The following is a 20,571-nucleotide window of genomic DNA, read 5'->3' on the forward strand; positions in this document are numbered from 1 at the left end:
TCTTAGTGTCGTTATATGTATATGTGGTTAGAATCACAGCACTTTGAGCTGCAGTGAGAACCATTTGTCCCCCCTCCCCTCATCTCAGTGTGTATTTGGACGCTCTGGGCCCCTGCAGAGGTGACCCGCTGCCGTGCCGCACAGTGTGGTGTTGTCATTGGTAGAAGAAGTGCGGGTGCAGTGCCAGAGGCACCTCTCTGACAAACAGAGCAGATGCCTTACACTAACAAACAGCCTGGGCGGCCTCCCCGTCAGTCCTCCATCGCTACATCAAGTCAAAGTGCTGAGACTTGCAGCTGCTGCAGCAAAGAGCTGTGCCCTTACCACTCACTACCACAGCCAGCACACAAAGCACCCCAATGGGTCACTCACTTTTATTTGTCCGTGGTAAGCTGCTGCCTCTGTCACCTGCAGCTTTGCAGCTTCATAGGATTGTATTTTTGGTCACTGGCAAAAGAGGCTGTTGTGAATATGCAGCTTGTATTTATCCACACAAAGGGACTATTGTCAGAAGCTTATCCAGACATTAAAATTAAGCTGTTTATGCACTGTGGGCTGCGATGACTGTAATCTCAACTGACTGCAGAAAAGTCTGGAGAGATTGTGATTTCGCTGCTTTATGCACAGTGTCGGCCTTCTTTCTACAGTTTTAACTCACTGCTGTAATCACACATGACCATAAGATCTGAAGATCCCAGTGCGGCAAAACACAGCTTTCCTCCCCATCGGCACGTCCCCCATATGGAGAATGTTTGTTTCTTTAATTGTTGGATCGAACCCAGCTTCAAACAAGGACACCCACGTCCACGGAAAACTCCAAAGCCACATTCAGAATATCTACATTTACACACATGCTCACAGCATAATGCTGTCAGCACTGAAGCTAAAATTAAATTTCATTATTAGGAGTTGCGGGTTCAGCCAAACTGCGTAAGAGCACCTTGGGCTTTGAAATAAGACAGAAATCGAATTAACGTATCATGAATTTTTCAAAGTTTACACCTCTTGAAAGCAGAATTGTTATTATTATTTTGTGTCTTGGGTTATGGATAAATCATGAAGAGACACAGGCGCAGCTTGCATGCATTTTAATTAATCTCAGACTGCAGGGGAAGTAAAAAATTACTTTTTATCTGCTGCCAAGTGGCGGACCACCTACAGAAGTGGAGCCACATCTTTACTGATGAGTGTCAATCTGGCCAACGCTGCAGACCAGGTGTAGAGAGTCCACAATGCAACCTCAGCATGACATTTTCACACACAAATCCTGCATGTGACGCAGGAGCATAAACATGAGCCAATTATGCAAATACCAGTGTTGGTCAAAGGTAAATCGCAGGCTGTCGTCTTTTACACACACACAGGTCAGCAATAGCAGTTACACATCAGTGGTAAAGCATGTAATTACCAGCTCTTGTATAAAAGCAATGAGCTTTGTCATGCTGACATTTCTGACATAGGTCAAAGTGAACAATTTGGTATGACCAGGATTTTTACAGTCACAAAAAGGGGTTAGGGGTCAGGCTGCCAGGATCTGTCTCCGGTGAGTTTCATTCTCGCGTCATGCACATTTTTACTCGAGTTCAAATATGTCAATGAATGACAAGAATTTTGCATCTATCGCAATTTTCACGTCGCTTGTGTTGGTCCATACCTTTGTAGTGATCAAAGTATGAGTATCTACACTGCTATCTATGTAGTATCTACAACCTAAACATATTTTGCAACATACCATTATTACTGAGTGACTTTTGTGTGTTGCAAATCATTTGAGTTGAATAATTCAAACAACAGTTTTAATTTATTACACCATGTGCACGAGAAGAAGGTGGAAGGGCATCATGTCCCCTACACACACAAAGGATTGGTCTTACACTCTATTTCATAGTAATAGCAACCAACATTCTGATAATAATGCATCATATTTTACAATACTTTCAGTATGCTATATTGGTTTACTGTAATAGACAACTTTTGATTTGCACTGCCAAGCTCCTCTTTGTGTCAACTGCTGAAAACAACCGTTTGCACTTAATGAGTTCAGTTTCTCTGACTTGCTCAGGAACATGAAAAGCCAAAGATGGACCTGCAGCTGATTCACTCTCCGCAGCTCTTTGTCAAACCGACCACATTGACCCCTCATGCTTAACTCTGTCATTTTAGTGTCACAAACAATATGGCGCCTAAAAATACTGTCTCAGAGAGTCGTCTTTTCATTCACTATTTGGGTTTACAAACTTGCATTCATAGTGTATCATGTATTAATGTCATCTCCCCAACACATTCTTCACTCATGCAGCCCCACACCAAACATGCTGGACCCCATCTGATCCAAACACATTTAGATAGGATTCATGCGACCAAAGAACATTCATGATTCTGAAATAGGTTTGTAATTGAAAAGAGTGGCTGAGGAAGTTTTCGCCTCCGTCCGCACGACTGTTTTAGCTCTGAATCAGTACAGAACAGTTGTTAGCAAAGGCAACAGGGTCAGCAATGCTTGTAATTAATTAGCCATGGCTAATGCTGTTGTTCTCTTCTGGAAGATGGTCATGTGATAGGAGCCTGACGAATCAATGAAGGCGACTTTTACGGCCAAAACTAACCAATCAGCAAGTGCTTGTGACTACGTCCCCATTTCCAAACATCTCTGTTTCTGCCCGTCCAGACTAAAACACTATCCTGTGTTTGAGTTGACCTCCGTGTGATGAGGGCGTCACTTACATTTTACCCCTTAAACCTTCTTGCCAGAGTGTCAGTCAGTACACACTCGTGCTGCGCAGTAAAACACAGTGAAACCCTCAGAGCTCTATCTCAGATTGTGGTGCAGATCAATCCCGGGCTCGGAGCCAGGTCATATCAAAGGACAAATCAGGCTTTGCTCGGGTTCTTGCTCAGGCCTAAGTCGGGACAATAGTGATGATCTACAGGCATGTTTTGCTGTGCTGGGAGCCTTGTCATTACAAACCACACGGCAGGAGAGTCGTGACAGCTGCTCTGCAGAGGAATGCATCTTGTGCGTGATGGATGTGAGGAGGCAGGATTCCTGCCTGTGTGGCTCCCTTCACTCCGTCTGGCCATTGAAGAGATGTCAAAACAAATCTGATCACAGTCTGTAACCTAAGCTAAGCATAATGGACTTATTTCAGGTAATTTACTCTCTGGTGTTCATACCAGTTAAACACGCTTGAAGAAATAGCTGACTATAAGCATCAGTCAAGACTGGGAATTGCACTTGGTTTCTTTTGTTATGAAAAGCTCTTCAAGCATTGACTGCTGGCTATCAGATGACAATTTCGGTCTCCTAATGCCCATAAAACCTTGTGCTTTTGAGAAAGGTGAATCACAAATCTCTGAAAATTGGTTGTTCAGAGGAAACTGCAGACAGAAAGGGAATCCTTTGGGTCCTTTGGGTTCTGACTAAAGCCCAACATTTGTTATACTCACTCAGGACATAACACATTATGCATCCTAGTATGTAAACTGTAGGTTACAAGGAGGTTTTTGTTTTATTTGCCTATTACGAAGAAGAAGATTTGATAGATTTAGGGATATATTGATTAGCTAACCATAGCATATATAGAGATAATTGTTGTATATCTGGCACACTGCGATTGACCGGAGCCTGGCAGCTGGAAGCAAATCAGTGAATATGAGACAGGGTTCAGATCACATTTTGAACTTTGGATTATTGAAGTGAAATGTTGTCTCCCTCCAACAGGGATTTATACCAAATATCTAAAATTGAATATGGTTATTTTGGCTATTTTCTCAGCAAAGATTCATTCGAAAACAGTATTTATTTATAGTGTAGAGGAAATTTGACAGATTTATAACATCGATCAAAGCTTTTAATACCCACGACCGTCCTGCTGGAATGTGAATGTATCTATCAAACTAGGTTCAATGGATCAGCAAGCACAAGCAGTTAGATAACAAGCAGATGGTAAACAAGTTAACACATTAGCCAGATTGGTGGATTTTAAGCAAATATAGCATCATGGTTAAACAGCTGTAAACTGTGATTGACGTTTACAACAGTCAGTCTAACATAATTTCACTCTTTGTCTTTTTTTTTCACTTTGAAATCATTTAATATAACCTGGGGGTTTGTTTTCAACATGTATCTGGGATTTAAAGATCTAAACAATTATTTTCAATGCTGTATTATTGAAACTCACGTTGTAATAAAACATCCGACATGTGCTTTAACATTTTATCGATGGAAAGCCCTTTTTTAAGTTTGAGCTTTTGTTTCAAAAATCTTTCTGTACATTCTTTGGCATCACTGTGAACTCAAGAAAATGCCTACAAAGCTTTTTCAAGTCTTAATGATTAAAGCTACATTTGTGATCTGAATTTGATGCTGAAGGGAATGAGGGGTAAAAAAAACTAATGCTTGGTATTATCCAAATGTTACAGCTAGCAAACTACGGGCTTTGGGTTTAAATTGCATCGTTCTACATATACCCAGAGGAGAAAAAACACTCCTGACTGTGAGCAAACCAAGGTTGGAGAGGACATACTCTCACCAAACACATTACCAAATACAATTTGATACAGCCAGTTGTCTCATTTACACACTTTAGCTGTCAGCATTCCCACACGCCTGTATTACAACCTGACAAACTAATCAAGTGCCATGGGAACAGGGTGAGCCTGGGAGCCATCTGCGGCCGTATGGAGGGTGGGTCTGAGCAAAGCTACTCTATTCTCTGAGCCTCGTTCTGTTTCTAATAAGTCATCAGGCACTCCGTCCCGCAGGCCTCCTGAGCTGTTAAGCTCTTGCTCAAACATGATCCTTGCCATGTTGGTGATTTGCAGGACAATCGGTCCGCTAGGGATGTTAGAGGTCAGGCTGGGGTGCTTGTCCGGTCCCCCCACTTTAAAGCTGATACACAAGCAGCACTAATCTCCCTCAGACCGTGCTACTGGCCACCTAGCTGGGACCGGGAACCTCCATGTCTGAGTTACGTTCAAACCCTCAGTTTGGTTGGTTTCAAAGCAGGCATGTTACAGTCAGTGACATACAGCAAGTGGTGCTTGTTTACTTGGTCAAACATCGCCCACCTAATACACCTCATACACACTTTTAAATGCAACCAATGTTATTATTATTATATTTACTGTCGCAAATACTGCTGGTTTAAGGGAATACTATTTGTTTTTAGCCCCCAAAAAAATTAAATAATAATTTAGCCAGCAGAAATGTTATTCAAGTCCAAATTAAACAATAAAATCAAATAGAATTACATTATACTGAAATGCCCACTGAGATTGTAATCAATGACATGTGAGATCATACTGGGCATGGATCATACCAGTCTTGGTGCTCCTCCAAAAGTTCATAGAAGATTCTTCACATTCTTCTTTGCTGGAGGACTCTAGATTCAGGACATTTTTTGTTTTATACAACAATTATTTTTCTTCGATCATTGAAAATTCCTCTCCTGTCAGGCTTCTTGAGATTTCATCTTTGCTTTAATAGTGCCATCAATAAATGTCATCTTCCAGAAAACCTACACGTTGTCCAGCTTCATATCAGCACACTCCCTCCTCCATGTCAATCAATCAATCAAATTTGATCTGTATAGCCTATATTCATCTGATCAACAAGGCGCGACATCCTCTGTCCTTAACCCTCAACGAGAATAAGGACAAACGTCCAAAAGAAACCCTATTAACAGAGAGAAAAACATAGACACCTCAGAGAGAGCCATGTGTCTCAGTCGGCTCTGTCACTGTGGGGGTCCTGGACAGGTCCTCACCAAACAAGCTGGACTCCATCTGATCCAAACTCATTTGTTTTGGTGTCATGTGACCAGAGAATGTGCTGCCAGCATTCATCAGGCTTCTCTTCATGTTCTTTGGCAAAGTGTAATGTGGCAGTTTTGTGCTGCTTTGTGAACAATGGCTTTCTTCTTGGACTCCGTCCATAGAGGTTGACTTCGTGCAGTGAAGACACTGAAACACCAGTTTCCACAGATAATCCTCGGGCCAAGTCAGAAGCACTTACTCATCTGTTCTTCGGTGCATGATTATGTAAATAGTGATTGTGTGAGGATGACCACTGCACCTTCTGTTGCTAGTGTGGTTCTTTCTTTACCTCCTAACTGAAACTGTGTTCCAGCTCATGCTCAGTAGTTTACTGATGCTCTTGTACACTGTCCATCTTTATGAAATCTGCTTTCTTTCTGGTTCAGACAGTTCCTCACCATGTGGAGTCATCTTGCATTAGACACAACCCAGGCCAAAACTGAGGAAACTGTCAGTCAAGTCAGATTTAATTGAAATGGCCCAAAATCACAAAACGCAAATCTGCCTCGAGGGGTCTCGACAATCTGTTCAGCATTACAATACGCTCTGTCCTTAGACCCTTAAATCAGACAAAGAAAAACTTTGACGGGGAAATAATGTGGGATCCTGCTTCCAGGACAGACTGACATGCAACAGATGTGGCATGTGCAGAGTAAAAAACGAGATTTACAGTGTGGACAATCGGTATGACCTTGGGATGTGGGAGTGCTGAAAATGGGGGGGGTTTGGGTTGGCTGGAGACAATCAATGACTCTACTAACCTAAGCTGCTTTCAGACATGCACTGAACTAAGGAGGTTATCCAAAGTTTCCCAGCAGGAGGTGTATGTGTGAATGCAAATGTCTGAGTGAGAGCCCTCTGGAGATTCCGCAGACTTTCTCTCCCTGGCTCCCTAGTACAAAGTCTGCAGAAACTCAGGAGGAGCCCATGTGGGAAGACAGCAGGAGATCCTCTGCAGGATTCACCCCAAACAAGTGGGTGAAAAAGCGCAGCCAGAAGACACAGATGAAGATGTCAAGCAAGAGTTTTCGGTGATTCGAGCCGATGCTGGTGTTGACGTGCTGTAAACACCAACCCTCACCTGGCTGTTGCTGTTGTGAGCGTATCTGAGAATCTCCTGCTGTGTTGTTCATGTGTGAAAGGAGAAAGTCAGCATCCAGTTTTCCACAGTTCCTCAGGAGGTCACGTCTGAAAATGGCTTTACTGTAACTCATGCAGGCTACAATGAAACTGCACTTATACTTTCTCCTCTTATCATTTCCTGGCAACGTCTCTCTGCAGTCACGTCTGAGAAATTCCTATACAACTAAACAAAAATGGCAAATCATTTTTTTTGCATGTTGTGAAGGGATTACATTTTCTAATAACGTAATGTTGGTAATTTATGTGTTCGGCAAGTTGTAAATACATTGATGCTGAACACTCACAAGCTTAGATCTGTTTTCTGCCTAAATATCAGTTGTGTAATTCGTACGCCCCCCCCATCCACCTCCTGGCTCCTCCTCTGCAGGTAATACACGTAACACATCATTCAAATAAAAAAATGCCTCTGAACAGCGATTATTCTTCCGTTAAAATATGTCTGATGCTGCGGTTCAGTTGTAAAGACACGTCATTTTTATGAGATAATGCTCTCTGACCAAGGGAGACACAAGCGTGTGTGTGTGTGTGCGTGCGTGTGTGAGCGTGTGTGGTGGGCTTGCTTTGCCACCGCCCTGAAGAGAGGCTGTGTGTGGCCCTTGTGTTTTGCACTTCATTCTCGACTGAGCGAGACACGTTGGGAGCTGTTTACCAGAGTAAATTATCCAAATGATATTCAGTCTAATCGGGTCTATTACAGCTCTTAGGCCTGTATTACAATATGTGTTACTGGATCTAAGTGCACTCTCTGTCACAATCATGTAGCATATCCCGCTCATCATAAAACACAGGAAGGAAATGTGTTGCTCAGGCTGTGAATTAAGAAAGAGAGGGAAGTGAATTAGAGGCCTATGCCACTGCTGCCAGTGTTGTTTCTCTCTGTTTGGGTCTATTCATATCCCCTATATACTGCTTATATATGGACCTGTTTAAATCAAGTGTGACTGTGGCTGGGCCCCCTGTGCACTGAGTCTCTTCTTTAGAAAGTCAGATTGTGTCCAAATGTTTGGACTATAAAGATCTTCCCATCAGCTGGTGAAGGCCCCTGAACAAGCAATTAAACTGTCAGATTAATTAGGACCAGAAAACTAAACTGCTTCTTTTTTTTTACTAGAATTTAAACCATTTTAAACCAGTGACCTTGTGTTCAGTGGTTAAGTTTGTTTACACAGTATATTACTGATTAAAATATGTGATTATAAAGTTTTTTACAAACGGCAGACATAAGGCATGAAAACAATTTACACTTTTTATTGTTATCATTAGAAATACAGCAACTTCGAGCATAGAAGATATGGTAATGTATGTACAGAAACACAAAATATAGGGTGTTATAAAGGGTGTACAGCATAATGGGAGTCTAAGTGTTCCAAAAAAAAGTATTATATTAGAATATATATACACACAAATGTTTTATGTATACATTCTTACACGCATACATGTTTAAGGCACATTTAGAAATGAGTGGGGGAAAAAAAGCATAAAATAAAATAAGAATAAAATACTAAATTAAAATGAATTATATAAAGGTTGCAACATAACACTCCGAAAACTGTATTTTGCCATTGAAGTAATTCTGTGAAAAAAGTCCTGAAGTGTTATCGATGTGTGACATATTTGACGCCACTGTAAGGGAAGTGCCTGGTGTGATAAATAACATCTCTGGGCGGATCAGAAAGTGTGTATCTGCTTGTAGTAGTGACAAATATGAAGAGGCAAGATATTCAAAGCAGCGTTTGCAGGTGATGTGCTGTGAATAAGCGATGGAAAACATTCATGTGATTTCCATTCTGCCAGCAGGCGCCCCGCCTGTTCAGAGGAGGAAGGCAGTTCGCTCTTCATATGTTTTATGGATTGCCATAACTCTGATACTGATACTGACTATTTTGAGAGTGTATTTTGTTTCCCCCCGCTCTGCAGCAGGAACACAGCCACTGTTATTTCAGCCCTGCATGCCTCCACAGCAGTCTGCGGTGTGGGAGGGCACCTGCAGGGCTACAAATGATATTGCTGATACAGGGTTCTGGATGTCCCCAACCTTGACACGCCCGGGCACCTCCCTGTGAGCCAGCGCAGGCCCCCTGTCCCCTTCCCCCGCCCATAAACTTTGAGCGAGGGATTATGGGCTCATTTGGCTGCACCTTTAGCCCCACAGAGCGGCAGTTGGCCTCTGACTGGAGGGGACTCCAAACAACATGCGCATGGTCTGCATGCTGAAACCGAGCCCGGGATTCAGGAAGCAGCCCCGTTTCTCCGTGACAGTCCCTGCCCCGGTGCTTGACATGGTGTCAAGCCCGCGTGCCAAGGTGGCTCAGCTCCTCTCTGCGCTCCAGACAGGCCAGATCCAGGCTCTGACAGGCTTGGTCTGTGGGGAGAGGCTGAGTCCAGACGCTGCTCTGACCCCGCCGCCCTCTGCATGTTGTTTACCTTCAGGTGTTGGCACCTGCTCAAAAGGGAGGAAGAAAAAAAAACAGGGACGTCTGCTTCTTCCGTTTCCCAGACAGGATTCAGAAATTGACAACGCTGGAGCTCATAACACCTCAGCCAGACCTTGTGGGCCCTGTGGGGCTGCCAAGAACTGACTGGAGCTTGACCATGGCTTAAGCACGTTCTCCAGGCCAAATGGACCTAAATTCATCTTTCTCCTATAGACACAAAACAGAACTAGTTTAATCACAAGTTTGCAGCTCTAAGGGGGGAAAAAAGCTCTTGTTAAGCTTGAATAATTACAGGTGTATAATGACTGACTTTCAGGTATTTAAAAAAAAGAAAAGAAAAGAAAAGGCATGTGTGAGCTCATGCTGAATAAACACCGATGTGGGCAGGACCAAACTGCCACCTTTTGTCACCTCACCTCGATGTGAATGGGTTCCTCTTCATTGGTTGATTTGATATCATTCCCTGCATTCTATTCAACAGTGTGTTGTCCAAATGAGAATTTGACAATACAATGCAGATTTAAATACATTTGGCCTTTCAAACCAGGGGGGTTAAAAAGACCGGACGGCAGCAGATCTGCTTTCTTCCCGACGTGTTGCCGCACACTGCTGTATTCTCACTGAGCATTAGTGCATGAGTAATTATGGAGAATTATTCAACGGGAGCATAATTATGCAAAGTCTCTCAAATGACGGACAAATCTGTCGCCTTATGTGCATTGTTTTGCAAATGCGGCTGATGATTCCGTTATCTGTCTCATACTCTGCAACACCTGTTTTGTATAATTAAAACAAAAACTTTGACAAGGGATTTTGACTGAGGCAATCCAGGCATTCATGACCACAAGCCGAGGAGCCGGTGAACGGCTGTCCGCAGGTGATCTCTGTTTCAGTGTGAACCTGGTGTCTTACAGCTGCGTGGGCGCCACACTTCAAACTAGGTCAGGAAGTGTGGATTTGAATGCGTGCATCCTGGTTGGAGACTTCAGAGTTTCAGAATCCCCACAAAGAGGATTTTTTTTCTCATCATTTGCACATTATGTTTAGAATTATACATGCCTTCATTTTACGTTATGCTCAAAGACGCCCACAGTCCTGCCAACCCAGCCTCACTCACAGGTTTATATAAGAAGAAGAAGGAGTGCTGTTTACAGCCTGGTTTGGACTCTTTGATCACAACAGTTCATTGGCCCTAGCTGCCACTGAGGACACTGAGGTCATGTCCACAGTATTGTGCAACCACAAGATTAAATGTTACATTTACAGACATATTATATATGAACATTTGCATTTATAAATAAGCATATAAGTAAGATAAGTGTAGCTATGGATATTTATATTTGTATAATTCTTCCCATGAAATATCAACAAGTGGTGTATTAATTGTTATTAATTCTTAGAACATCACTTGTCACCAAACCTGCAGGGATCTCAATACACAATGAGTCTACGACCACTTTTAAGTTACGTTACAAAACCTTGAGATCGACAGTAATGGACAGGACAGGACTTGAGTCCCCATTACAGCCTTTCACACAAAACATTTGATCAGTGCATTTTAAGACACTATTTACATATCTAACAATCCTTACTGTGACTGCCTCTAATCCCTACATAGTCTTCATCGGCAAAATTCATCAGAGACTACATTGTTGACGTATGTCAACCTTTTACACTTAAGTGTTTAAGGTCAAACTGAAGATCCACGTGTCCTCTCAGGCTTTGATTGTCCTTAGTTGTTTTTATTTACTTTTTTATCCTTCTATACTAAATTTTTCCATATTTGTCATAACAAATATGGAAAAATTTAGTCTTTGTAATAGTGAAAAACAGAAATAAAACATTCATGTGGAAGGTCCAGAATGAATTATGGCCAACAGGGCCCTGCACACTTCATTACTCTCAAATTGTACACTTACATGGTGGTAGAGGCAGTAGTGGTGGTAGAAGTAGTGGACGGCTGGATTTCTACTATTTAATGGGTGCAAAACACATTATGTAGTCCTCTCCAACAAAATGGCTTATCTCCACTTGTGTGTCAGAAACCTAAACGAATGAGAGTAAAGGAGAGAAAATAGAGGTGCAGATCCATTTGGATTGTTTTATTGCTTGAACTGTAATGTAAGTAAAAAAGAAAGTGTCATCCGATGTCTGCAAATATATTCCCCCTGGGGTCAAAGTCAATAACCCATTACATGGATTAAAAGAGCCTCTTCTGTCCTTCACCGCTCACTTCTGGACAGCAAATAGCATCTGATTTTTATTCATTGGTTTCTATCACAAAGAAATAGTTGGTAAAGAATGTGTCAAAGCAATTTACTACCTAACATACACTCCCAAACTGAAAAAGACTCATGGAGGCATTGGATTTCCTCACTCACAAAGAGTAATAAAAAACGAGAGAAAAATCCCATCTTGAAGGAAATCTTAAGCAGATGCATAGAAGAAGGAAAATCCCCCTGGATAAGCTGTTATGGTGTGAAAACCTCTCTCCGGTTATGAGCTGACAACACACTAGCGTTATTAAACACGGGTTTCATCTGTGACAGATCTAGAAAGGTTTTTCAGAGATACACGGTGGGTTGCATCTGGTCCAAGTGGCGGATCCGCAGGTACAGGCTATTCACAGCAATTTAAGTGGTGCTGCAGACAAGTGAGACGAGATCTGTGCCTCCAGTCCCAGCCTTGGAATTAAAGGTTCATGCTTGACAACATGTTTACGACTGAATATATGCTCAATGGACATATCAAGTGACTACTAACAGACTTAACACTTCTCACCAGTGTTACATGCACAGGGTCCAATAATGATTTCAGATCTAGAATGACATCGAGTCATCTTGAAACCTTTACCACTAATCCTCTACATGTGTCATATGAGGGGTGTAAATGTTGCTCCTGAATGTTGGACCCCACTAAAAGGATACATCTGGTTTATTGCATGTAGTCGTCTACTATTATCCAAACTGTCCACATCAATCCCTGGGTAGACAAAGACTTCCTGGTTCGACTTCAGCAGGCGTCTGTAAGGACAGTGCAGTGAGGGATTGTCGGAGTTCAGGTCCAGTTTAAGTGGGTTAGATGACCTGGATACACTGTAAACCTGTACGATCGAGTGACTGCTCATGTTTTTCTTGCCCCATTGGTTTCCAGATCTCAGCAGGTATAACGTTGTCATGAGAACTACTGTGGTGAAACATGGAGAGAATTGGAGAGGCGATGCTCACCCTGCATGTGCACTTTACATACCCCAATCAGGCAATGTTCTTTATTCTTTTAGAAAAAAAAAATGGTGTTGGTGTTGGAAGTATTACTGTTCTCCCTTATTGCCTGGAAATTGCTGTGTGGCACATGATGAATTCCCGAAAGGACAAATAAATCTATCTATTTATTTTCATAATAAAGTCATCATGACGTAATTTATTCCATGTGATCATACATTATTTTTCTATCTACAGAATATAAGCTTTAGGGCATGTCTGTAGTCCTATAGGATGTAAAGATACCAAAAGTAGATTTTTGAACTATGCACGACATTGTGACTCCTTCATGATGTCACTCATCATATGACATCATATGATGGAGAAAAAAAGGTATAAGCTTCAGATTAGCTCTTTATTATTCATGGAGATAACTTGAAAATTTGTTTTTCGGATCCATATTTGTGTTGTAACCGATCAGCTCCAAAAGTTAATCATGTGGAGATTCGCTCCAAAGTAGTATTCACACCAAATGTGGTGAAAATTCGTCACCAAGGAATTTTTTGTTAACATGTAAGCATACACACCCTGAAGTACAGAGAGAGAGAGAGAGAGAGAGAGAGAGAGAGAGAGAGAGAGAGAGAGAGAGAGAGAGAGAGAGAGAGAGAGAGAGAGAGAGAGAGAGAGAGAGAGAGAGAGGTGAAACAATACACTGCTTCCAGCACACAGGATAATAAAGGTTGTGGCTGATAATAGTGACTTTAAGGACTTTGACTATTGGCATTACAATGTTAGCAAAACTCTGGCTTTACAATCTAAAAGTACTGTGCATAATTTGGTTATAATGACCCATCAGCCAACATCAGCATTGGTCATAGCAGCAGTTCAGACCCAATGTTTAATCACCGACAATTATTCTCTAAAACCCTGTGAGAGCTCAATAAGTCCAATGGCAGCATAATAAGCCACACAAAACCTCAATTATTCAATCAGTAACATTGTATTTGTAACAGCCATATCCACAAATCACAATTCACCTCACAGTGCTACCTCACTGAAGGGAATTCTCCACTGGTTCCCAGCTTGCCCTGATTCGGCCACAAGCTATCCAATTATTTGGTTGAGTCATTACTAGTTGGAACTTTAGGTCAGATTTACAATATTGAAAACTAACCTGGCCAAAACCAGCTGTTTCTCCAATATGTCCACAATGACAGCGAATTCAATATCTTTATTTGCCTGTTTAGCTCAAGACATGCACCCCACGCCAAAGTTGTTAAAGCAAAGCAGTGATTTATTTAGCCAATTAAACTCTGGGATAATTAGGTGGAGACGGCGGAGGGAGCCAGGCTGGGACTTTGTCCAGTACACAGAGGTTAATGATAATCCTCTTTGAGATAAGTGCCATGTGACCACTGGGAGTTCAGACTGGAGTGCCTGATCCAACCGACATCGCTGCGGCCTCTGAAGTGCACAAATGAGCATTGGGCAAGCCCCTGGCTGATCCACTGCAACTCCTGAGTGTCACGCTCATTACTGTAATGTCTTCTCCGCACCACAGTACATCCTTCCACTTATTTGATCGCGCTTATTTCAACCTGATTAGCGCCCTTTTTTTCCTTCTTTTTACACACAATTATGAATAATGGAACATGGAAACGCAATTATTTTCTCAGGGCACATGGTGTGTGTGGATTCATTGAATGAAGAGAGACAAGGCCTGCAGTGTGTTGTGCGCTGGGATGACAACAGCACTCGCCCTCTTTTGCACATTAGCACATTATTGACGGCGGTGGTATAATAATGAAATAATCGTCGCCTAATCAGACAGATGAAGACAATTTTTTTCTGCAGTTAGTCAGGATTCGATGTGAATTTCGTTGATTGCATATCGATGATTAAAATAATAGTAATTAAAAAAACTGCCAAGCTCGGCAAAATTGGCATCAGTCGTAATAATATAGTTAAGGTCGAAGTTTCAAGTACTTTTACATAATCAAAATTAAAAGCCAATTCATTTACTATGATAGTGGGTAATTTAATTCATTAGCTGACATTAGCTGGCCAACATTCTCCTCAGCTGTTATGTCATCACTGCTGCTGTCAGCTTAAAGGAGCATATATTTTAGCTGTGTCATGCTCGAACAACCACTCAAGTGATGGTGTACATGTGTGTGTGTTTGTATGTACGTATAAATATATACATCTATACTGTTCGTATATGAATAAATGTATATGTACGTTTTATAGGACATATAAAAGAAACTTTAAAAACATACCTAAGCAAAAGGTTTGTGTAAAGTGAACACAGTATTGCCACTATTTACGAATAATAATCACATAAAAATCGCAGTGACATTTAAAACCCTGACACATACAGTACGTACAGTATGTGAGCGTCTTCATGAATCTGACACGCTGACTGGCCTCAGATTTCACTGTCGCACCCCCACACACACAGCTGCAAAAAACTGAAACTTAGGCAATGCATATATATATATATATAAATATACATTCACTCAGCGAGCACCATACTCATAACTGAGGGAACTGACTCAACCAGATGTTAGAATCTTTCCTTTGAGATTCATCCATGTTGACATGACTGCATCACATCATTCCTGCTGTGTGTGTGTGTGTGTGTGTGTGTGTGTGTGTGTGTGTGTGTGCATGCAATTACATGTGTTAAAATCTCAGGAGATCAGCAGTTTCACTAATACCCAAACTAGTCTGACACCAACAGTCACAGTCATCTGAGATCACTTTCTTTTTTCATTCTAATGTTTGACTTGCATGACTTCACACATTAAACTTCAGATATGATTTTTCACATCCTAATTGTTTTTATTTAATTTGCTTATAACAACTTTATAAAGCATCAAACATTATTATTAGGTTATATTATAAGATATAATATAACCTAATAATAATGTTATATATAAAAATATATAAGATATATATTTTTGGGTCTGGTTTAGTTAGACTGTAGAGAGCTGTTTTTTACATTCATAGAGAAAACCTTCAGATAAAATATTTAAAAAAAACATACACACAATAAACAGATTTCTTCTGACACTGGAGGTGATTCCATTGCTCTGCTGTAGCCACCATGTGTACGAGAGAACAACATGTTGAACGATCTAATGTGATTCTAATGTCTTGGCAAACATGTCGATACCTGTTAGTGCAGTGTTACCGTCTGTCAATAAAGCGTGCCTCATCCCAGCTGCTCGGGATCCACAGAGTTCACACTCCCAGCTCCAGAACCAGTGACTCACAGCTTCAGCCGAATGAAGAGGGGACACACCTTGCCTCTCCTGTCACACGCCAACCAGCCGCGGATATTCATTTGAGTCAGAGTGAGACAGGTGAGTAAGGAAGGGATCATCATCTTCTGTGGAGACGCGTCACAATTGCATGAGCCGCCGTGACGTTCAAGTGCACGTCTGGACTGGAGCAGAGTGAAACGTCAGACTGTCTGCGGTGGACTCCACGCTGTGGGAAACAGCTGATGTCATGTGTTTGGTGTTACTCAGGCTTAAACAGGCACAGTAGCCTGCTCGTGATGACAGGTTACATGATGCACTACTAAGTACTGATCATTAAAAAACACCCTCTTAAGTACACCTCCCCTCCTTGCCCCCTGTGGAAAACCTGTAGACCTGCAGCAGATCCAAACAAACGAAGGAAGTGCTATAGGAGGAGCAGCTGCTTATTGGAACACACACACACACACACACACACACACACACACACACACACACACACACAGAGAACACTGCTCTCCTTTCTGCAGGACTTCCTGAACGCCTTGCAGCAACATGAGCACAGAGTGAGAACTTTAATAATAATATCTCCATATTCATATTCCCTTGTTTTTATCAAAGTAGGGAGGAATGAAAAGTAATGCATTCATAGCTGAATAAAAAAACTGGTAATTTACTGAATGAATAATGTGCTTTTTGCATATTGATGTGCACTTATTCATTCCAAAAACAAATGCTAAATTAACCAAATGTGAGTTAGATTATGATCTGGTCCTGCTGCCGGCGACTAAAGAAATGCAACTATTACCAAACTATTGAATTATTATACTTTGCAAGGTCTGAAATGGGTTTCCACTCACACAACAAGAAGGTTTCCGGTTTGAATCCCGGTTTGGCCAAGGTCTTTATGTGTGGGCTTTGCATGTTCTCCCCGTACTTTTCTCCAGGCCCTCCAATTTTCTCCCACAGTCCAAAGACATGTAGATTGGGGTTAGGGTAACACGAGACTCTAAACTGAAGGTAAGTGTGAATGTGAGAGTGAACGGTTGTTTGTCCCTGTAGGTCAGCCTGGTGATAGACTGGTGACCTGTCCAGGCTGTACCCCTCCTCCGGGCCAACGTCAGCTGGGATTGGCTCCAGCGACCCCACGACCCTCAAAGGATGAGCAGTATAGTATTTATCCCTAATGTTATATGGTGGCGTTCTTCTAGTCTTGATGACCACTCAAAGTGCTTTACAGTACAGCTTCTGCCATCTACCCATTCACACACACATTCACACAGTGCATCTCTGGGCAGCACTTTCCTACGAGACGGGCAATTTGGGGTTCAGTATCTTACCCAAGGACACTTCGGCATGCAGATAGGGAAGACTGGGTCTTAACCACTGACCATCTAGTTAGAGGACGACCGCTCTACCCCCTCAGCCACAGCTGCCCAAATTATGTACTTATAATCATGTGTAGTGGCTGTGAAAGGGGACAGGAGACATCACTGTATAGTTATGCATTCAACAGGGCATCGGCCCCCGTCATGAACGACCTGTGAGCTCCACTACATCTGTTCTCACTGTGGATTGTGTGTGTTGATAAAGCACAGAGCCACCGTGGAAGCACAAGATACTGGGACAATGAAAGCTTTAAAAGTTTTTCTCCGGAGCCTCAAGATAACATATACGCAATTACAGTATGCAATAATGCAGCTGTCATCTCAAGGCACATATCATTTCAGTTTAATGTTCTTTAGTGGTGGCTGCGGTGCTAACAAAACAAGCCGTGGTTAAATAAATGATTTTCCACACGGTGAATCTGGAGGCGTGCAGTGTAAAGTGGGCTGTCAGAACTTTGTCACTGAACTCTGAGCAGAGGTATTCAACAGAGATAGGGAGGATTATTTGTGGGTTCATTACTACGAGGGAGCACCTTTTCATGACACTTAATCGTTTGAGTCATTATTAATATGAAAATATTTAATTGTGCAGCTTTAATCACTTTTAGCTCTCTTATCTCTTAAAAAAAAAAAGTATTTTATTCCGTAAAATTGATCCATTTTTCACTTTCTAGTTTAGACCACTTTGCTAAAATCAGATCTACCCACTAATTCCACAATCGTCTGTCTGTCTGTATGTTTGTGGAACACATATCTTGGGAAACATTCGTTGTTTTGGCTTCACATTTGGCATTAGTAATGTAAATGGCCCAAGGAGGTGCAGTGACGAAAGTGGACACAAATTACGGGAATAAACAGCAGTCAGTGGGGGCGGGGCAGTGTGTCTTCAGTCTGTGGGTGAGTTTTCTTCATTTCTTCTACGCCCTCTGATAAACTACAGCAGTGGTCGGTGCCTGGGGCCAAACCACAGGTCTGAATCACAGCCATTCCATTTGGATAATTTGATTATATTTATTTCACCATATGGGACGGAGGCACAGACACATTCTTGGGAGTCTATGCTGCTGATCTCCGTCATTGCAACACCATTCTTAGCATCACTTCCTCCTAGCAATTTGTCTTCAGAGTAAAAGCACAATGTTTGTTTTCTTGCTGTAATGGTTTGAACTGAGCGGAATTAGAGAATTTTTATTTTGAAAAGTTGTGAAATTGGGTCTGAAGATTGTTTTGATTGCTTAGACTTGTGAAATAGCCGAGTGCAATGGATGAAAAAACCCACAGCTCTTTATTAAATCATTCAAAGGGTTAGAACAGTGATAATTAGTTTCGTTTTATGAAAAACATTGACTCTAAAGTTGTCTCACTTCACTCTGCACACAATGTCCAGCACAAAAAAGTGACAGTATATTGTAGAACTGTTTGAAGAGGACCCACTAATGAAAAGGAGTAATTCTGAATTGTATAACAAGTGGAAAGGACACATCTGGCTCGATCAAAGCCATCGCCCTGTCTTTCTGATGCAACATGTTAATACTCAGTGAGTGTACTGTCTACACGCTTGTGTGTGGGGGCCTTTTTTAGACTGGAATGGTAGAAATTGATTTCTTTTCTGTCAGACGGGCCCTCTGTGTTGGCACTCCCGCTGTGCCCCATGCGGTGATGCTGTGTGTCTGAACACAGCTTTGTGGGCCTGATGTTGGTCTGCTGGTTGATCAGTCATCGCGCAGTATGTCAAATGTTGGAAAATATTGACCACACTGCCATGAAATTGGGTGTGGGGTATTTGACACTATTCTCGCCATCGTCATCGGGTCAATTGTTGACATTCTCAGCGAGAGATCACCATCTCTTACCAACAGTCTTTCTTCGAACTAAATCATTTCATAAGCTTTGCGTGCAAGAATAACAATAAAACAATAAAATGCACTCTTGCTCTTATAATAGATATGATTTAACACACTGAGGGGTTCCGCTGCTACAGCCTTACCTGGTCTGCCCAGTAGCTCATGTTGGCTAATGCTTGCTAAAGCTAGCCACATTTGGGAAGACTAGTGCAGTGACCATTCTAAAATGCCTGTGTGGAATTGATTGTTTGCTTGGATTGTGGTGATGATCCGTAGCTACTTCAGAATTATTCCTTGTCATTAGTGGGTTCTCTGTATAGTTATATAGTATACTACAATATAATGGTTCAGTCAGTTCCAGGAGCCTCGTTCAGAATAACACAGCAGGAACCGGTCATGGGTGTCTTAGATCTACAGCAGGTGATAAAAGGATCAAGCACTGACCTCTGTTAAAAGAACTGGAGGCTCTGAGGCAGTGGGGGCCCTCAACTTGAATCCTGCTTTGGGCCCCATGAAGGTTTGCGCTGGCCCTGACCTAAACTCAAACATCATTTTTTAGGCTAAATCTACACTTGTATAATTTAGTTTTAAAACACAGATCTCATCACATCTGATAATGCATATTACATGAGCATTAACTTACACTGAGCATGAGCGTGCCAGTGTAAACAGGAAGTAGCACTTCAGTCAGAAAGCATGATTGTCTTCAAGTCTCTTTTTTAGTCTTTCTAGACTAAAACAAAACCTCATAGGGTTTTCTAACTAAAATGGGGCCAGCAGCGTTTCCAAATGCCTGGGGCTCAAAAACAGGAAAAGGCTACTTTTGTATAGTTTACACTGAGCATCCACACTAATCCAAACTAATAAAAATGATGCTGTTTAAAATCAAAACTTGGTGGTGTGGATGCCGGCTTAGTTGCCTAAACCTAACCGAACCTCATGAGTGAATAAATAAATAAATGAATAAATGATTACATTTAAAGTTATTTATTCAGCAGTTAAATTGGTCCTTTTTGAACAACAATGTAATTTAATGTTTGATGACTACTTTTTTCATGAATCACACCACAGGTGTTACCCTCTGGCGAGCGCGAATGTGCCAATGTCTTTGCTATCAATTCATTATGCTTTGAAATTTTAGCCTGTGGCTGTGCTGTAGAGAGGGTCAGGGGGATCATCAACATTAGCCTGAATGGTCCTCTGGGGATCTTTAAAACCCATATCCTATTTCACAGCAATCTGGCCTGTTACTTGTTGAAATTTCTTGCAGTGGACCAAAGTGCCAGGTGGACACACCAATGGACATCCAACGGACAGCAACATCCTTATCTTATTACTTTGCTCCGAGGGAAGGGTCGTATCTGCAAACCCCTCTGGAGCAGTGCCCTTATAAAGATCGTTTTCACGACATTTCCGTTTTATTACACAGTTCACAGTCCATCGAGATGTAAAGAAAAATGAGAAATAGAGCATCAAAG

The sequence above is a fragment of the Hippoglossus stenolepis genome, chromosome 20, assembly GCF_022539355.2.
Source record: "Hippoglossus stenolepis isolate QCI-W04-F060 chromosome 20, HSTE1.2, whole genome shotgun sequence".
NCBI lineage: Eukaryota > Metazoa > Chordata > Actinopteri > Pleuronectiformes > Pleuronectidae > Hippoglossus > Hippoglossus stenolepis.